We start from the raw sequence: 18,441 nt of genomic DNA, 5'->3' as shown, positions 1-18,441 counted from the left end.
TAGAGGATTTTTTATTAATCTCAGTGCTGAGGAGCTATAAGCCTCCAGTTATCAGACCATGCTGGGACTTGTAGTTCTTCCACCGTGAAAGTATATGTGACAGGAGCCTTCCTCTAAAACCCCTTATTAGGACCAAGAGAGAACATGGCAGAACATAGGACCCCGGCGCGGCTGGGCTTCTGCAGGGAGGTACAATGTAGATGTGTGTCCTCAGCCTCTGTGAATGAAAAGGACAGAGAAGCAGAATTGGAATAGCTCTTCTGTCTCCTGGCAACTATCCTGATGCAACAAAAAGTCATCTGAAAAAAAAATGGACACATAAAAAATGGGGAGGTACAACTCCAAGTGAATGCAGATTGAGAGAAGACCCAGCAGCCACAATGACCTGCAGGCTGGGAGGGAATCCAGAATGTAGCATCTCCTGAGCGGCACATCCTAAGGAGCCGGAGCGCAGGGTGGCTGTGTGTGTGACGCCCGGATCCTCCCCGCCTTACACTCCAGGTATGTGCCGCCACATATAACACGTCTGCGCTCACTTCTATAGACAATCCCCTGTTGATCCAGAAAAAGACAAAACCCACTGCAATGCATTTCACCTGTGCGTCACTGGCAGCGGCGTCCGTCCACCTAATGCCAGCCCCCAATCATTGTCTCTACACCATAAGAAGCATTCTCTCTCTCGTGGTCACATGACTTTTTCTTGATGATATCCATTGTCTTTGTTTCTTGTTTCTACATATGTTAAATCGAAGCCTAATGCATAGATCTCTGCTTGCTGTCAGTGAAAGGGATCGCCTAGTAGGCTGAACCCATGTTACATCTAGACATGGTCACACAGCTGAGGGTTTGTTACAATCTACGCAGAATTACATGAGAGATAAACACAGAATCATCAAAAACCCTTCTCTAGTAGAGTTGGAGTTCTTGCCTATACTGATCCAGTGCGACAACCCATCAGCTGTGTGACCAGGACTGAGGCTATGTTCACACACAGTAAAATAACACCAAAATACTGCTGTAAAAATAACAGAAAATAACAGATGAAATTTACTATATACAGGTATATAATAAGGTAAAACAAAGAACACAGCCTAAGACAAGGGAAGTCTCTTAAAGGGGTACTCCTCGTATTTTTTTTTCTTTCAGATCAATTGGTGCCAGAAAGTTCTCTACTCTATTTGTAAATGACTTCTGTGTAAAAATCTCCTGTCTTTCAGTACTTACCAGCTGCTGTATGTGCTGCAGGAAGTGGTGTATACTTTCTAGTCTGACACAGTGCTCTCTGCTGCCACCTCTGTCCATGTCAGGAACTGCCCAGAGCAGGAGAGGTTTTCTATGGGGATTTGCTGCTGCATTGCACAGTTCCTGACATGGACAGAGGTGGCAGCAGAGAGCACTGTGTCAGACTGGAAAGTATACACCCACTTCCTGCAGGACATACAGCAACTGGTAAATACTTGAGATTTTTTTTTTAAATGGAAGTAAATTACAAATCTCTGGGACTTTCTGACACCAGTTGTAGTATTACATAACAGTATAAATACTGTTTATTAAAGTAAAAAACAGCCATGTTTTCAACTACTTTTAGGGCCCTATTCCACCGGACAATTATCGTTCAGATTATCGTTAAATCGTTCGAATCTAAACGATAATCGTTCGGTATAAATGCAGTTAACGATTAACGACCGAACGAGAAATCGTTGATCGCTTTATAAGACCTGAACCTATTTTATTGCATTGAATAAGACATCGTTCGGTCATTCGCAATAGATACGAACGCAATAGCGAATAAATAGCGAAGAAAAAACGATTGCAATTACAATCATAAGTAACGATTATCGTTCCATGGAAATGACTGGACGTTTTCGGGTCTTTCGCAATAGCGGTCGTTTGAGATCATTAATCGTTAACGATTATACAAACGATAATCGTCCGGTGGAATAGGGCCCTTACAGTCAGCAAAACAAACAATCACTGAGCTCAATGAAATCAGCAAATAAATCCAATGCTGTACTCATTCAAGAGTCTCCATTGATACATTGCCCCCTGAATAATTTGAATATGTAAAAAAGGGTGAGTGGAGCCTCAGTCACAAGTCTCAAAATACGGCAATAGCCAGATATCTCTCCTTCCAAGGTTATTCCCATTTTTTCCGTTTTGTGACTAAAGCCCCTATGAGGAGCAAACGAGCGCTATTAGCGCACGTTTGCTCCTCGGTCCCCGCTCACTGCCGCCGGTATCCCATGCGACAGCAGTGAGCGGGTGAGTGTGGGAGGGGCCACCCGGGTGATCACTAGATCGTCCGGGCAGCCCATAGAGGATAGTGGCAGTCTGCTGCTGCCGCTCTTACTCCACGAGCTCAGTGATTGTTGTGTTTTGTTGTTCTACTTTTTATTCCCCTTATTAGCCAGAATCCTGCTCCACACTGATGAGGGGCAAACACCCCAAAACAGCTGTCTGTGGATGGATGCCTGGCTTTGGTAACCCTTGTCATGTAGCAATACTCGCTACAGAGTTAGACTTTGACGTCACAGGGGCCACCCTGGTATTTACCTATTTATGTTCCAATACTCACAACTTAAGGGGCTACGTATCAGGGTGGTATGGTGATCTCCCCACTGGGAGGCACCCCTTGGTAACAGGTTTCCTTCCCTGGAGAGATCTGGCTGTTCCCATATTTTGAGACTTGCAATTGCAGCTCCACGACCTTTTTTTGCATATTTATTATAAGATCACATTGTAAATAATGACCATGTTCAGTACATTTTTGCCTGCACTCAATTTTCCTCTAATGTGTGTGCACTGATGGCCAATTCCCCATAGTTTTCAATAAAGTAATTTTTTTCAGTAAATTTAACTGCCATATTTTAGTTTTTATTTTACTATGTGTGACCATAGACTTTCAAAAATTATATTCTTGTATATAAGAGCAGTATTATAGTAGTTATATTCTTGTATATAGGGGGCAGTATTATAGTAGTTATATTCTTGTATATAGGGGCAGTATTATAGTAGTTATATTCTTGTATATAGGGGGCAGTATTATAGTAGTTATATTCTTGTATATAGGAGTAGTATTATAGTAGTTATATTCTTGTATATAGGGGGCAGTATTATAGTAGTTATATTCTTGTATATAGGGGCAGTATTATAGTAGTTATATTCTTGTATATAGGAGACAGTATTATAGTAGTTATATTCTTGTATATAGGGGGCAGTATTATAGTAGTTATATTCTTGTATATAGGAGTAGTATTATAGTAGTTATATTCTTGTATATAGGAGGCAGTATTATAGTAGTTATATTCTTGTATATAGGGGGCAGTATTATAGTAGTTATATTCTTGTATATAGGAGCAGTATTACAGTAGTTATATTCTTGTATATAGGAGCAGTATTATAGTAGTTATATTCTTGTATATAGGGGCAGTATTATAGTAGTTATATTCTTGTATATAGGGACAGTATTATAGTAGTTATATTCTTGTATATAGGAGCAGTATTATAGTAGTTATATTCTTAAATGTACTCTTGTACATAGAGGACAGTGTAGGTTATATTACAACATTATAAGTAAAGTCTGATAGCAGTTTTCCTTTTGCTCGCAGGGTGGCTGTATTATAGTCAGCAGGTGATTCTTAGCACCTAGAACAATTTTTTACCTAAGTCAAAGAAAAACACCTGTGAATAATCCTGAGACATGATGTGCATGAGAGTATAACTTCAGTAATAGTCTGGGGGCTTGTATGAACCTGATCCATATATTTAGCTCTTCACGTGCCGGCAGATGGGTGACGGGTGTTTTGACATAATGACTGTGAGTCTGATGCATAGGAAGGTGTGTGAACATCCTATAGAAATCCCATTACGGCTGATGGCTTAGAGACATACACATTGCTCTGGCATGTATCCAGTTCTGCTTCCTGAGCTTCTATTATCTAAATCAATACAAGGAGCGCAGGTTATAGAGCTGCTTTACCCTCCATTCTATTCTCTGTATACAGACGTGTCATATAAGGATCGTCTGGTGCTAGGTCATCTCCTATATTACGAGCAGCTCTTCATATTCCTGACTAGTAAATTGTCTTTGCACAATTCCTATGTGTGACAATAGGGGGCAGTATAAGTTCTGATTTGTATATGGAGTGAGCTGCTGCAAATAACTAGGGATGGTTAAACATCAGCTTTCTTCTCAGATCCCTCCATGATGGAGCCCAATGGGATCCACTGGAGCTGCCTGCTTATTGGTGGAGTTTTTATAAACTTTTTAGCAGGATAGTAACTTTTGCTTCTATATAAGATATTTGGTGTAGAGGAACAGCGAGCAAAGGGCAGAGCCTTTACCGTGAATATCTGGCCGTGATATTAATTACAGTGACATTTCAGAGATATGATAGTATCAGAATATAAAGGTCGCCTTAGCTCTGCTTCATTGTATTACATAGTGTACGGTTACATGGGATATGAACAGCCCAGCCCCCCTCCCTGGTAATGCACATGGATAGTGCTCTGCATCCAGTAGCTCTTCAGCTGTTGAACTACAGCTCCCAACATGCCCTGATGATGGGAGTTGCAGTTTTCCAACAGCTGGAGAGCCACAAATTTGGGAGAACTGCACTATAATAGCCTGGGAGGAAATAAAAAAAAGTTGTTGAAATGTTTTTTTTTTTTTTTTTTTTAAGGGGATCTTTGGTTTCGATCACCCATCTTGGAATAATCTATTGAGGATTGAGATAAGAGGGTCCCTATGAAGTCCCCCTCTAAGCACTGCCTGGAAAGATTATGGAGTTAAATAGGTGTCATGTAATACTTCATATGCCCTGTGGAGGCGCTGTAGGGAAATGAAACACTTGGTCCCTGTTCCCCCACAGATTTCAGTTTATTGTCCAAACAAAAAGGAATTGTGCAGAAGAGCGTAATACAGAGGTATAAATCCTGATTATAACTGTGTTTGTGAGTCTTATCAACCTGCGGTCACATCAGGTCATCATGTGTGCTGGTAAGGTTTCTGGGAAGTCGGAGATCGATAGATAGATAGATAGATAGATAGATAGATAGATAGATAGATAGATAGATAGATAGATAGATAGATAGATAGATAGATAGATAGGAGATAGATAGATAATAGGAGATAGATAGGAGATAGATAGATAGATAGATAGATAGATAGATAGATAGATAGATAGATAGATAGATAGATAATAGGAGATAGATAGATAATAGGAGATAGATAGGAGATAGATAGATTATCTATCTATCTATCGACATAGATAGGACATAGATAGGACATAGATTGGACATAGATAGATATAGATAGATAGATAGGAGATAGATAGATAGATAGATAGATAGGACATAGATAGATAGGACATAGATAGATAGATAGATAGATAGGACATAGATAGATAGAGAGATAGATAGATAGATAGATAGATAGATAGATAGATAGATAGATAGATAGATAGATAGACACACTATGAGGCCCCCAGCTCCTATACACCATCACTCTGCCCTGTAGTCCTCTCTATATCCCTCCAGGTTATTATTGCTATTATAAGTTGTAGTCCTCCTGAATGTGACCCAAGTGTCTGCAGTGACTAGGGGGCGGGGCTACAAGCAGGGGGCGGGGTCACACAGCACACAGCACTGAGGCTTCTCCTCCTGTAGTAATGAGCGGCTGGAGAGGCAGGAGGTAAGGAGCAGTCTGCACTCTGCTCGGCGGGGCCGGGGCTGTCAGGTGCAGCAGAGACGGGGCTGTCATCCAGCTCTGTGCACGGCTAGGAGAAGATAACTGAGGATAGAAGTGTGCTTACTGTATACATTATGGGGCGTGTGGCTGATTCTGTTGTTTTACTGTATTGTAGTTATACAGAGATAGGAGAAGCTGCTACAGCTGGTTACATTGCTGGGATCCCATACAATAGGAGAGGGAATGGATGGATAGATGGATAGATAGATGGATAGATAGATAGATAGATAGATAGATAGATAGATAGATAGGAGATAGATAGATAGATAGATAGATAGATAGATAGGAGATAGATGGATAGATAGATAGATAGATAGATAGATAGATAGATAGGAGATAGATAGATAGATAGATAGATAGGAGATAGATAGATAGGAGATAGATAGATAGATAGGAGATAGATAGATAGATAGATAGATAGATAGGAGATAGATAGGAGATAGATAGATAGATAGATAGATAGATAGATAGATAGATAGGAGATAGATAGATAGATAGATAGATAGATAGATAGATAGATAGATAGATAATAGATAGATAGATAGATAGATAGATAGATCAGATAGGAGATAGATATATAATAGATAGATAGATAGATAGATCAGATAGGAGATAGATATATAATAGATAGATAGATAGATAGATCAGATAGGAGATAGATATATAATAGATAGATAGATAGATAGATAGATAGATAGAGAGATAATAGGAGATAGATAGATAGATAGATAGATAGATAGATAGATAGATAGATAGATAGATAGGAGATAGATATATAATAGATAGATAGATAGATAGATAGATAGATAGATAGATAGGAGATAGATAGAGGGATAATAGATAGATAGATAGATAGATAGATAGATAGGAGATAGATAGATAGATAGATAGATAGATAGATAGATAGGAGATAGATAGATAGATAGATAGATAGGAGATAGATAGATAGATAGATAGATAGATAGATAGATAGATAGGAGATAGATAGATAGATAGATAGATAGATAGGAGATAGATGGATAAGACGTCTGCTTGTGGCTCTTTATATGTTTCTATACTGTCCTATATTATTTTCCTCTATATAACAGAGTCAGCAGGGTCTGCTATATCCTGTATATACCACAGTCAGCAGGGTCTGCTATATCCTGTATATACCACAGTCAGCAGGGTCTGCTAAATCCTCTATATACCACAGTCAGCGGGGTCTGCTATATCCTGTATACACCACAGTCAGTGGGGTCCGATATATCCTCTATATACCCTAGTCAGCAGGGTCTGCTATATCCTCTATATACCACAATCAGCAGGGTCTGCTATATCCTCTATATACCACAGTGAGCGGGGTCTGCTATATCCTGTATACACCACATGCAGCCGTAGTCAGGTATATATTCAGGCTCAGTAATACACTATTATTTACTAGCAGAACGCGCCTCACATTGTCCAGGTTTTTCTTTTTCCTCTTTGAAGCGTTTTCTATATTTTTGTTGTTTTCTTGTCTTCAGGGCATTTATGGCCTTGTCCGGCATGTTTTACAAGCATATTTTGTATGTCTTTTATATGAATCAGTTCACCACCTGTAACTTTTACATATTTTTACTTGTTTATGTGTCTAGAAAAAAAACATCAAAAAACACTTTTTCACGGTTGTTTCAGCTCCATTATTACGGCTGGAATTATAACTTGTTCCTATTGAACCTCGATTGGCCTCAAAATACAACTCCCATTCTATCTCCCATACTGACCACATGTCCTGCTGGTGAGAGGGGCCATGTGGCGGCAGCCCCCTTCTGTGGCATCAATGGCGATGAGGTGTCATCCTTTAGAGAAGAACTTTCACCTATGTAATAAGTGATCACAATTCCCAGAAGCGTCCTGGACACAAGGAAGCCATTCACAGCCAAGGGTAGCTTCACACCTCAGGGGCTTGTGGGAAGGAGAGTAAGGTCAGGGGTCCCTAGTATAGCAGTGTCTATCAGTCAGACCCTGTGCACATCCTGCGTCACCCATATTTCTGTATGAATATACTATTATAATGGACTGGTGTCTGCATATATTATACAGACAACGCTTGGGAGCGCCATGCCGTGCCCAGATAGTGCCATACAGCATCACTTTACTGTATGTGTTCTACATACACTGCACACCTACTGCCATCCACTATGTAGTAATATATATATATATATATATATATATATATATATATATATATATATATATATATAGTCCAGAATTTATATATATATATATATATATATATATATTACTGGTATAGCGCACCTATAGCAGTGCTCACATATAGATTTACAGAGCTCTATACATGGTGCCTATTTAGTGCCCACAACCCCACATAGCAGAGAAGTACCCCCCCCCCCCTTCCCCTTAGTCTCCAAGATGGGTTATGCAGCCCCCTACTTTCTGTAGCCATAAATGTTTTCATGTATCAGAACAGAGATACACTGGATGAGCTTAGATACACTGTATCACTGTCTCTGGAGATTATTATACAGGGTGGTCCAAAAGTAGGTGGACAGTATGTGTAATAGGGTTATGAAGGGGGAGATTTATCAAACGTGGTATAAAGTGAAACTGGCTCAGTCGCCCCTAGCAACCAATCAGATTCCACCTTTCATTTTCCAAAGAGTCTGTGAGGAATGAAAGGTGGAATCTGATTGGTTGCTAGGGGCGACTGAGCCAGTTTCACTTTACACCATTTTTGATATATATACCCCAGTGTCCACCTACTTTTGTACCACTCTGTGTAATGAAAATAAGTAATGTAGTGGTCTGTGATTCTCCAGGGCAGTATCACACATGGAAGGCTGAGATACATAAAACTGTAGATACATGGGTGTAGAGGAAAGCAGCAACCATCACACCCAGTAATCATCAGGGGGTCCGCACTATGTGCCCCCCAGCCCACCCTGCCCATCTGCATGTTATGTCCCCCAGGACCCCAGGGCTGGTTCCCACATTCCTCCTCTGGAGCAGCATAATAGCTGATGATACAGCAGTCTTCTCATTCACATGGTAATAGCGGATACCCCATAGTCATGGTATGAAGTGCAGAATTCAGAGCGATGCCCTGGAGGGACAGTAATAAAGCCGCTCATATTCAGATTCCATTTCCAGGGGACAAGAGGGTTTATGAATACATAGAGAATTTCCCTCTTTGTGTGTGGAGCATTGAGCTCCTGGGGAAACCACTAGGGTGGAGATTGTGCTAAGGCTTTTCCCAGGAATATGAGGGAGCTGTATGGGGCGACAATGTCCACTGCTGCAGGTTGTGGTTATTGTTTTTCTTCTTATTAATCTTATTCTTATTATTAACCCTTTCATGACCAGGCCCATTGATGCCCAGATGTCAGGGCCAAATTAATGCAATGTTCCTCCCCGCCTACGAAGAGCCATAGCGCATTTATTTTTCCACCTACAGGGCTGGTTGGGAGGTAATTTTTTGCGTCATGATCTCTAGTTTTTATTAATATCATATTGGTGTAACAGAAATATTTGGATCGCTTTTTTTTTTTTTTTAATATATGTTTATTAGCACTCCGACAAAACAGTGGAAACCGTATTGGCGTCGCAGCGCCCATTTTTTGTATTTTATCGTAGAAACAGTATAAGTAAGAAATAACCGAACAGATTCAGATATCTGGAACCAGTGCAAACAGTAATTAAACAGACAAAAGCGTCATACCAGAGATTCGTTGGAACAAAGGTTGTCAGGCATACTTCAAGGCACAGACTCTAGATTTAGTCCCAAAGGCCGTAAGACCCTGAAAGAGCGGGGCAGTTCTAAATGTGCCCATTCGTTCAAGGGCTGAACTACCGCTAACATCCATTTGGATCGCTTTTCATGAATTTTCTTTTTTTTGTTTACGTCGTTCACCGTGCGGTAACAATAATGTTATATCTTAATAGATCAGACAATTCCGCACGCTACGATATGTAATATTTTTATTTTATTTTTTACATATTTTTATTTTTATAATGGGCAAGGAGGTATTTTAAACTTTTTTGGGGAGGGTTTATAAGGGTTTTTTAATTTTAATTTTTTTTATTCACACTTTATTTTACTGTAAAACATTCAATCATTAGATTGCATATACTGATCTATGCTATGCCATGCCATAGCATAGATCAGTGTTATCGGCAATTTGCGCATAGAGCCTGCCTGAGAGCAGACTCTATACATAGATGGCCGATCCAACAAAACGGAGGTAAGTGGCTTACCTCATGGCTTCGGGGGTCCCTATCAGTCAGTAACAGGTGCTTGTCTTGTCACTGACTACCTTAAACGCAGCGATCGCTATAGATTGCGGCGTTTGAGGAGTTAATGACAGGCACCTGCAAGATCCCAGCTTCCTGTCATTATCCTGGGCCCCGGACACACTGATGTGTGACCCCTTCGCGTCCATAATACGTATATATACGTTGCTGACTTCAGGTGCTTTTGATGTGTGTGGGATCGCTGCAGTGAGAGCAGTCCCGCACACATCAAAAGCACCTGAACTCAAGAATATATATTTATATGTATTGTGGATGCGAAGGGGTTAATATTACTGTTGTTCCTTATTATTATTATTGTTAATAATAATATTATTTTTACTGTTGTTATTCTTATTCTTATTATTATTATTATTATTATTATTTTTACTGTTGTTGTTGTTATTATTATTATTGTTAATACTGTTGTAATCATTATTATTTTTAAACTATGCTCACACTGTGTTAAAAAAAGAGAGGGAGAAAAGCTTCCGCTTTTAAAAATAAAATAATGTCCAATAATAATATTACCAAATTATTATTGAAGTCAATGCAATGACAGCAGCCCAATACACACAGGGGGAGAGTTATCAAACATGGTGTAAAGTGAGACTGGCTCAGTTGCCCCTAGCAACCAATCAGATTTCACCTTTCATTCCTCAGAGGCTCTTTAGAAAATGAAAGGTGGAATCTGATTGGTTGCTAGGGGCAACTGAGCCAGTTTCACTTTACACCATGTTTGATAAATCTCCCCCTGTGTGTATTGGATAATGGATTACTACTAAATTCAATGGACCTTCAAAAAAGAGCCAGACCCAAAGTAGAATAATGTACCAACAGCCGTCATTGTGATGACGGGTGCCCAAAAGGCAAAATGACGGAGGTCATTTTCAGACAAAGAATAAGGACAGAAAAGAACCTTGTGAACATAGCTTTATTATTACAGTTGTTATCATTATGTTATTTGGGATTATTATTATTATTAGTAGTATTATTATGCCATTACATACCTCCCAACTTTAGCAAAGAGCAAAGAGGGACATGTGCGCCGCGGTCCCCATAGCCACGCCCCCTAGCGACCGTCCATAGCCACTCCCCTACAGTCACCACATGCTGCTGACTGAATAGTGCCCTATACAGTATCCAATCCCCCAAAAAATGCCCTATATAGTATCCAATCCCCCATTATAGTGCCCCACATAGTATCCAATCCCCCCAATAGTGCCACACATAGTATCCAATGCCCCCATATAGTGCCCCACATAGTAGCCAATCCCCCATATAGTGCCCACATAGTAGCCAATCCCCCCATATAGTAGCCAATCCCCCATATAGCGCCCCACATAGTAGCCAATCCTCCCCTTTGTGTGGCCCGACCAGAAAAACAATAAACCAGTAACTTACCTGTCCGCCGGTCCCAGCAGCTCCTCTCCCGGCAGAGCGCGCACTCCCGTCATCCTCCGGAGCGGGCAGCAGGGGTACAGAGTCACTGACTGTACCGGAAGTGATTCATGATGGAGGCTGCAGGTCACTTCCGGCACAGTCAGTGTCTGTATACCCCGCTGCCCGCCCCGGAGGATGACAGAAGTGCGCGCTCTGCCGGGAGAGGAGCTGCAGGGACCGGCAGACAGGTGAGTTACTGGTTTATTGTTTTTTTTCGGTGGGGCCACATATAATGCGGGAAACTGGGTGCCGTTCCGGGACCGCGGGACAGCACCCCGAAAAGGGGACTGTCCCGCGGAATCCGGGACAGTTGGGAGGTATGCCATTATTGTACTTTATGATTATTTTGTTATATTACTTTATTTACTCATGTTAACTCCTTCCTCCTGCAACAGTTTTTTTGGCATTTAACTTTTTTCCTCTATCCTCTGAACTTTTTAATGGTGCCTTTTTTAAAACATATTGTATAACAGTAAAAATACTTGTGGAGTGAACCGGGATGTATTGAAAGGATGCTCCAGAGAAATTTTTTTTTTACATAAACTAATGTCAAAAAGTTATATAAATCTGTAAATTACTTATTTTTAAAAATCTCCAGTCTTCCGGTACTTATCAGCTGCTGTATATGCAGCAGGAAGTGGTGTATTATTTCCAGTCTGACACAGTGCTCTCTGCTGCCACCTCTGTCCATGTCAGCAACTGTCCAGCACAGGAGAGGTTTTCTATGGGGATTTGCTCCTGCTCTGGACAGTTCCTGACATGGCCAGAGGTGGCAGCAGAGAGCACTGTGTCAGACTGCAGAACATTCAGCAGCTGGTAAGTACTGAAATACGGGAGAATTTTAAATAAAAGTAAATTAAAAATCTATATAGCTTTCTGAAACCAGTTGATATGGAAGAAAAAGATTTTCGCCAGAGTACCCCTTTAAAGACTGTCGTGAAGAGTTTTAGATCTTAAAGGGACAGGTGCTCTAAAATACAGTCTTCACCGATTCAACATCCTGGTGCAGTGAAGTGCACGTCTCCTTCTGGGCGTCTCTGCTTCAGGTAGCTGCTTGTCTGGCTGATATTGGGACATACATTGCCGTAACCTTATTGTATTTTATCAGACTGTCAATCATCACAATTTCATGGGATTAAAATCCTGTAATGTCTCCTATTAAACTAACAATTTAATCAGCACAGAGATCAAAGGATTATCTTGTCCTCATTGTAGTGAATATGTCATGTCTGGTATGATGGGGGAGGCTCCTACAAGTCCTGGCAGAGTGGTGTCATACATTACATGGAAGAACTATATTATATATACTCCATATACTTGGGGGTGGACAGGTTATGGGGCATTGCGGACACCTGGCACAAGTGCCCTGCCTCTTTTCCCTGATGCTTCTTTACCTTTGACTTTACGTTTGTGTCTATATCCTCCCGGTCCACCAATGCACCATGGCACCATTGGTATCTTTAATGTCAGGAATCCAAATGTTAGAACGATAGGGCAAATGGTGAACCTCAAGTGTCTATATTAGGTGGAGGGTACATGCCCACCAATGTAAGAGGAGAGAGTGTTTTCATTGGAGGGGTATAGACAGTGGCACTAGTATGGGGATTCAGTGGAGAGGTGCAAACTGCAAATTACTGTATCAAAAGAAAGGGCAATTACATTGCTATGAGGGTCAGAGTTGATATAAGACAAGTGTTAGGGGTCGGCACTATAATGCAGGGACGAGCACTATAATGCAGGGGCGGGCAATACAATGCAGGAGCAGGCAGTATAATGCAAGGGCGGGCACTATGATGCAGGAGCAGGCAATACAATGCAGGGACGGCCTCTGTAGGTCAGGAGCGGGCACTATAATGCAAGGGCGGGCACTATAATACAGGAACGGGCACTATAATGCAAGGGCAGGCACTATAATACAGGAACGGGCACTATAATGCAAGGGCAGGCACTATAATACAGAAACGGGCACTATAATGCAAGGGCGGGCACTATAATGCTGAGACGGACACTATAATGCAGGGGCGGGCACTATAATGCAGGGGTGGCCACTATAATGTTGGGACGGGCACTATAATGCAGTTGCGGGAACTAAATTACAGGGGCGGGCACTATAATGCAGGGGCAGACACTAATGCAGGGACAGACACTATAATGCAGGGACGGGCACTATAATGCAGGGGTGGGCACTATAATGCAGGGGCGGACACTAATGCAGGGACGGACACTAATGCAGGGACAGACACTATAATGCAGGGACAGACACTATAATGCAGGGACGGGCACTATAATGCAGGGGCAGGCACTATAATGCTGGGACGGACACTATAATGCAGGGGCGGGCACTATAATGCTGGGACGGACACTATAATGCAGGGGCGGGCACTATAATGCTGGGACGGACACTATAATGCAGGGGCGGGCACTATAATGCTGGGACAGACACTATAATGCAGGGACGGGCACTATAATGCTGGGGTGGGCACTACAATGCAGAGGCGGGCACTATAATGCAGGGGCAGACACTATAATGCAGGAGCAGGTACTATAATGAAGTGGCGGTCACTATAATGCAGGGGTGGGCACTATAATGCAGGGGTGGGCACTATAATACAGGGGCAGGCATTTTAATATAGGAGCAGCCTCTATAATGCGGGGGCGGCACTATAATGCAGGGGCGGGCACTATAATGCAGGGGTGGGCACTATAATGCTGGTGCAGGCATCATAATGCAGGGGGTGGGCACTATAATGCGGGGGCGGCACTATAATGCTGGGACGAACACTATAATGCTGGGGCGGGCACTATAATGCTGGGGCGGGCACTATAATGCAGGGGCGGGCACTATAATGCTGGTGCGGGCATCATAATGCAGGGGTGGGCACTATAATGCGGGGGTGGGCACTATAATGCGGGGGCGGGCACTATAATGCTGGGGCGGGCACTATAATGCTGGGGTGGGCTCTATAATGCAGGGGTGGGCACTATAATGCAGGGGCGGGCACTATAATGCAGTTACGGGCACTATAATGCTGGTGCGGGCATCATAATGCAGGGGTGGGCACTATAATGCGGGGGCTGCACTATAATGCGGGGGCTGCACTATAATGCTGGGGCGGGCACTATAATGCTGGGGCGGGCACTATAATGCTGGGGCGGGCATCATAATGCAGGGGCGGGCATCATAATGCAGGGGCGGGCATCATAATGCAGGGGTGGGCACTATAATGCAGGGGTGGGCACTATAATGCGGGGGCGGGCACTATAATGCGGGGGCGGCACTATAATGCTGGGGAGGGCACTATAATGCTGGGGCGGGCACTATAATGCTGGGGTGGGCTCTATAATGCAGGGGCGGCCACTATAATGCAGGGGTGGGCACTATAATGCAGGGGTGGGCAATACAATACAGTGGCGGATCACTTGTATTAAGATGGTAGGGACAGGTGCCTCTCCTCAAATGCTTTTGATTTTGAGGTTCATCCATATTGTACACTGGTCTCCCATAAGGGGGTGATTTGGGGGCATTCCTTGGCAGGACGGTCTCGTGGTCAGGGCTTAAATGTCATAGCTTTCCCAGCAGTAGCACAGGAGCAAGAGATATCTAACTCACCAGTGTGAGAGGGTGATAACAGAGAACAATAGCCTGCGGTCATCTACACAATGGATGTTAGTTTTACCGTCCCTTTAAGAGAACCTTCCCGGCCCCACCAGACAGGTGCGCGGCGTTGATTCATGTGGTAACAATGTGTCTGGTGAACGCATTTCACCGTATTCCGCATAATTGCAAACTGCCAGGAAGAATGTTTCATGCTGTCCCTTTACTGCACCCGTCTCCATGGTAACCCCACACGACTTATTCATGACCACCACACACCCAGAGGGGGCCGGAGACATGGCAGTATAGTGCACACGGCTATCCGTCAGCATGGAGGAGGACAGGATCTCAATAACTTCACACCTCCTGCAAATATCCCGGCCCTCATCCCTTCATGGAACCCGATCCCGTCTGCTGATGACTCAATATTTGATCTTTGTTATTTGATGAATAGGAGGGAAGAGAAAAAGAAAGAAAATTATGAGATTGGACAAATTATTACAGAAAGTGTTACCTGGGGTCACAGAGTTCTCAGACATCCGTCCAGATAAAACCCTTTAAATCATGGTTTAGACTCATAATGCCGCCATATTCATTCATGATATCTCTATATGGCATAAAGTGCTATTCATATTCATTATATCATGGTTTAGACTCATAATACCACCATATAACCTCATGATATCTCTATATAGGCTTCCAATTACTTAAAGGGGTACTCCAGCCATTTTTTTTTTCTTCAAGTCAACTGATGTCAGAAAATTATACAGATTTGTAAATTATTTCTATATAAAACCTCAAGTCTACCACTACTTATAAGCTGCTGTATGTCCTGTTCTCTGCTGCCACCTCTGTCCATGTCAGGAACTGTCCAGAGCAGCAGCAAATCCCCATAGAAACCCCCTCCTGCTCTGCACAGTTCCTGACATGAACAGAGGTGGCAGCAGAGAGTGGCACTGTGTCAGACTGGAAAGAATTCACCGCATACAGCAGCTGAGAAGTACTGGAAGATGAGATTTTTTAATAGAAGTAATTTACAAATCTTTATAACTTTCTGACACCAGCTTTGAAAGAAAAACATTTCTGCTGCAGTACCCCTTTAAATCCCCAGATATAATGCCTCCACATACAGTCTTACATTGTCCTGCTTTGTCATTGGCTCTAAGGCCTATTACTCATCTCACCCTGTTCCTATCTGTTGCCCATTGGGGAGATGTGTGGAGGCCTCATGGATCATTAGATTCCTCAGATCCCCCCGCCCTCGGTTCATTCAGCACCAGAATACTTAGAAGTGTAACGTGACCTTTTTGACCTTCAAGGAGATATCTACACCCACTGTAAACACAGTCATAGATGGAAATAATTGGGGAAGGAAAGTCTCTGAGTTTGAGATATTTGAGATACAAGGTATCTACCTACAGGTGGCAGCAGAGAGGCAGCTTCTTTCCCAATAAAGGAGAGCTAATTTGCATATTTTCCCCATGGAGCATTGCCTGTATCTGCTGGGTCTCTTCAATGAGAACCAGTACCCCTCTGAGTTAGGTCACCCAACAAGCAATGTTGCTTATAATAATCATCTTCCCAGTACATTTCCCTATAATACATGGCGGCACTATACACTGTACTGCAGGACTCGCCAGGGGGCGGGCGGGGCCTCCTAATACTTTTAGGTGTGTAATTTCCTTATCATCCTTGTGAATCGCTCCACAGAGTATCTACTGTATGGCGGCTTGTTGTACGGTAATGGACTCTTTGTATCTATGTCTTCTTTCAAAGAGATCCTGATCCTCCCTCGTCTCTTGTGGCCATTGTGCGCCCGGGATTCCCACAAGCCGGGAAGCCTCCAGACTAGACAGGCGACTCTCACTGACTCTCAGTCTGATCAATGAGGCTTCTATGTTGTGGAGAAATAAAGGCGAGAGTCCGGGGTCTTCGCTCCAGGTATCTTCCTAGGATGTCTGTAACCTGATCACACAGGCTTTTAGTATGAGACAAATAAAACCTCTGCAACGTCCAGTCAGTACTGTAGATGTCATGTTAACCCTTTATAGTCCCCGGCAGCTGTTTGATTGTTGTAAAGGGCAAGAAGGTATCACATCTCAGCTGAGAGCAGGACTAGCTATGTACAATGTATCAGGCTGGAGTCCAGGCTGTAGAGCTCACAGAGCATTGTCTAGACTGGATACAATAGTATCACTTCTCAGCTAAGAGCAGGACTAGTTAGGACCCTATTCGACCGGACGATTATCGTTCAGATTATCGTTAAATCATTCGAATCTAAACGATAATCGTTCGGTTGAAATGCAGTTAACGATTAACGACCGAACGAGAAATCGTTGATCGCTTTATAAGACCTGGACCTATTTTTATCGTTGCTCGTTCGCAAATCGTTCGCATTGAATAAGACATCGTTCGGTCGTTCGCAATAGATACGAACGCAATAGCGAATAAATAGCGAAGAAAAAACAATCGCAATTACCATCATAAGTAACGATTATCGTACCATGGAAATGAGTGAACGTTTTCAGGTCTTTCGCAATAGCGGTCGTTTGAGATCGTTAATCGTTAACGATTATGCAAACGATAATCGTCCGGTGGAATAGGGCCCTTATATACAATGTATCAGTCTGGACTCCAGGCTGTAGAGCTCACAGAGCATTGTCTACACTGAATATAACTGTCACTTTTCAGTTGAGAGCAGGACTAGCTATATACAATGTATTAGGGCCCTATTACACCAACAGATTATTTGACAGATTTTTTTGAGCCAAAGCCAGGAACGGACTATAAACAGAGAACAGGTAATAAAGGAAAGACTGAGATTTCTCCTCTTTTCAAATCCATTCCTGGCTTTGTCTTTAAAAAATCTGTCAGATAATCTGTTGGTGTAATAGGGCCCTAAGGGTTTTTCTAACGATTAACGACTAACGATAGCAAACGAGATTGTTTATCGTAAACCTGAAATGGTTCACCATATTACACAGAACGATGGTCGTTAGTTATGATCGTTACTACAATCGTTATTGCGATCGTTACTATGATCATTTATTCCTTCTGATCCCAGCAAAACAATGAACAATGTGCAATTACACTGAACGATTAGTGAAAAAATGCGGAACTACAGCGAACGAACGTGGAAATACAGCGAATGATTAACAATGATTTTAGGTTCAGATCTAAATCAACGGTCAACACCATACGAACGATTTTTCAATTGTTGCCTGCAATTACACAGAACGATTATTGTTTAAATTCGAACAATTTAGCGATTTTTTTTGCACAATAATTGTCCTGTGTAATAGGGCCCTAAGTCTGGAGTCCAGGCTGTAGAGCTCACAGAGCATTGTCTATACCGCATATAACTGTATCCACCTCTCAGCTGAAA

General features: G+C 42.4%; 1 protein-coding gene across 2 annotated transcripts in view; it reads left to right on the top strand.

The window, feature by feature from the left end:
* Positions 1 to 417: 417 nt before the first annotated feature.
* The window catches only part of FAM167A (family with sequence similarity 167 member A), a 36,763-nt gene continuing 18,739 nt past the window's right edge, over positions 418 to 18,441 (top strand). The window contains exon 1 of one of the 2 annotated variants that reach the window (XM_069973990.1): positions 418 to 501. The gene's annotated coding sequence lies outside the window, so the exon portion shown is untranslated. Of the gene's footprint in view, positions 502 to 5,669; positions 5,693 to 18,441 lie in introns of those variants that run through there. The other variant, XM_069973989.1, reaches the window with a different exon arrangement.

The sequence above is a fragment of the Dendropsophus ebraccatus genome, chromosome 6, assembly GCF_027789765.1.
Source record: "Dendropsophus ebraccatus isolate aDenEbr1 chromosome 6, aDenEbr1.pat, whole genome shotgun sequence".
NCBI classification, from domain to species: domain Eukaryota; kingdom Metazoa; phylum Chordata; class Amphibia; order Anura; family Hylidae; genus Dendropsophus; species Dendropsophus ebraccatus.
The sequence above is the reverse complement of the archived record's forward strand: the minus strand, read 5'-3'. Positions and strand labels throughout refer to the sequence as shown.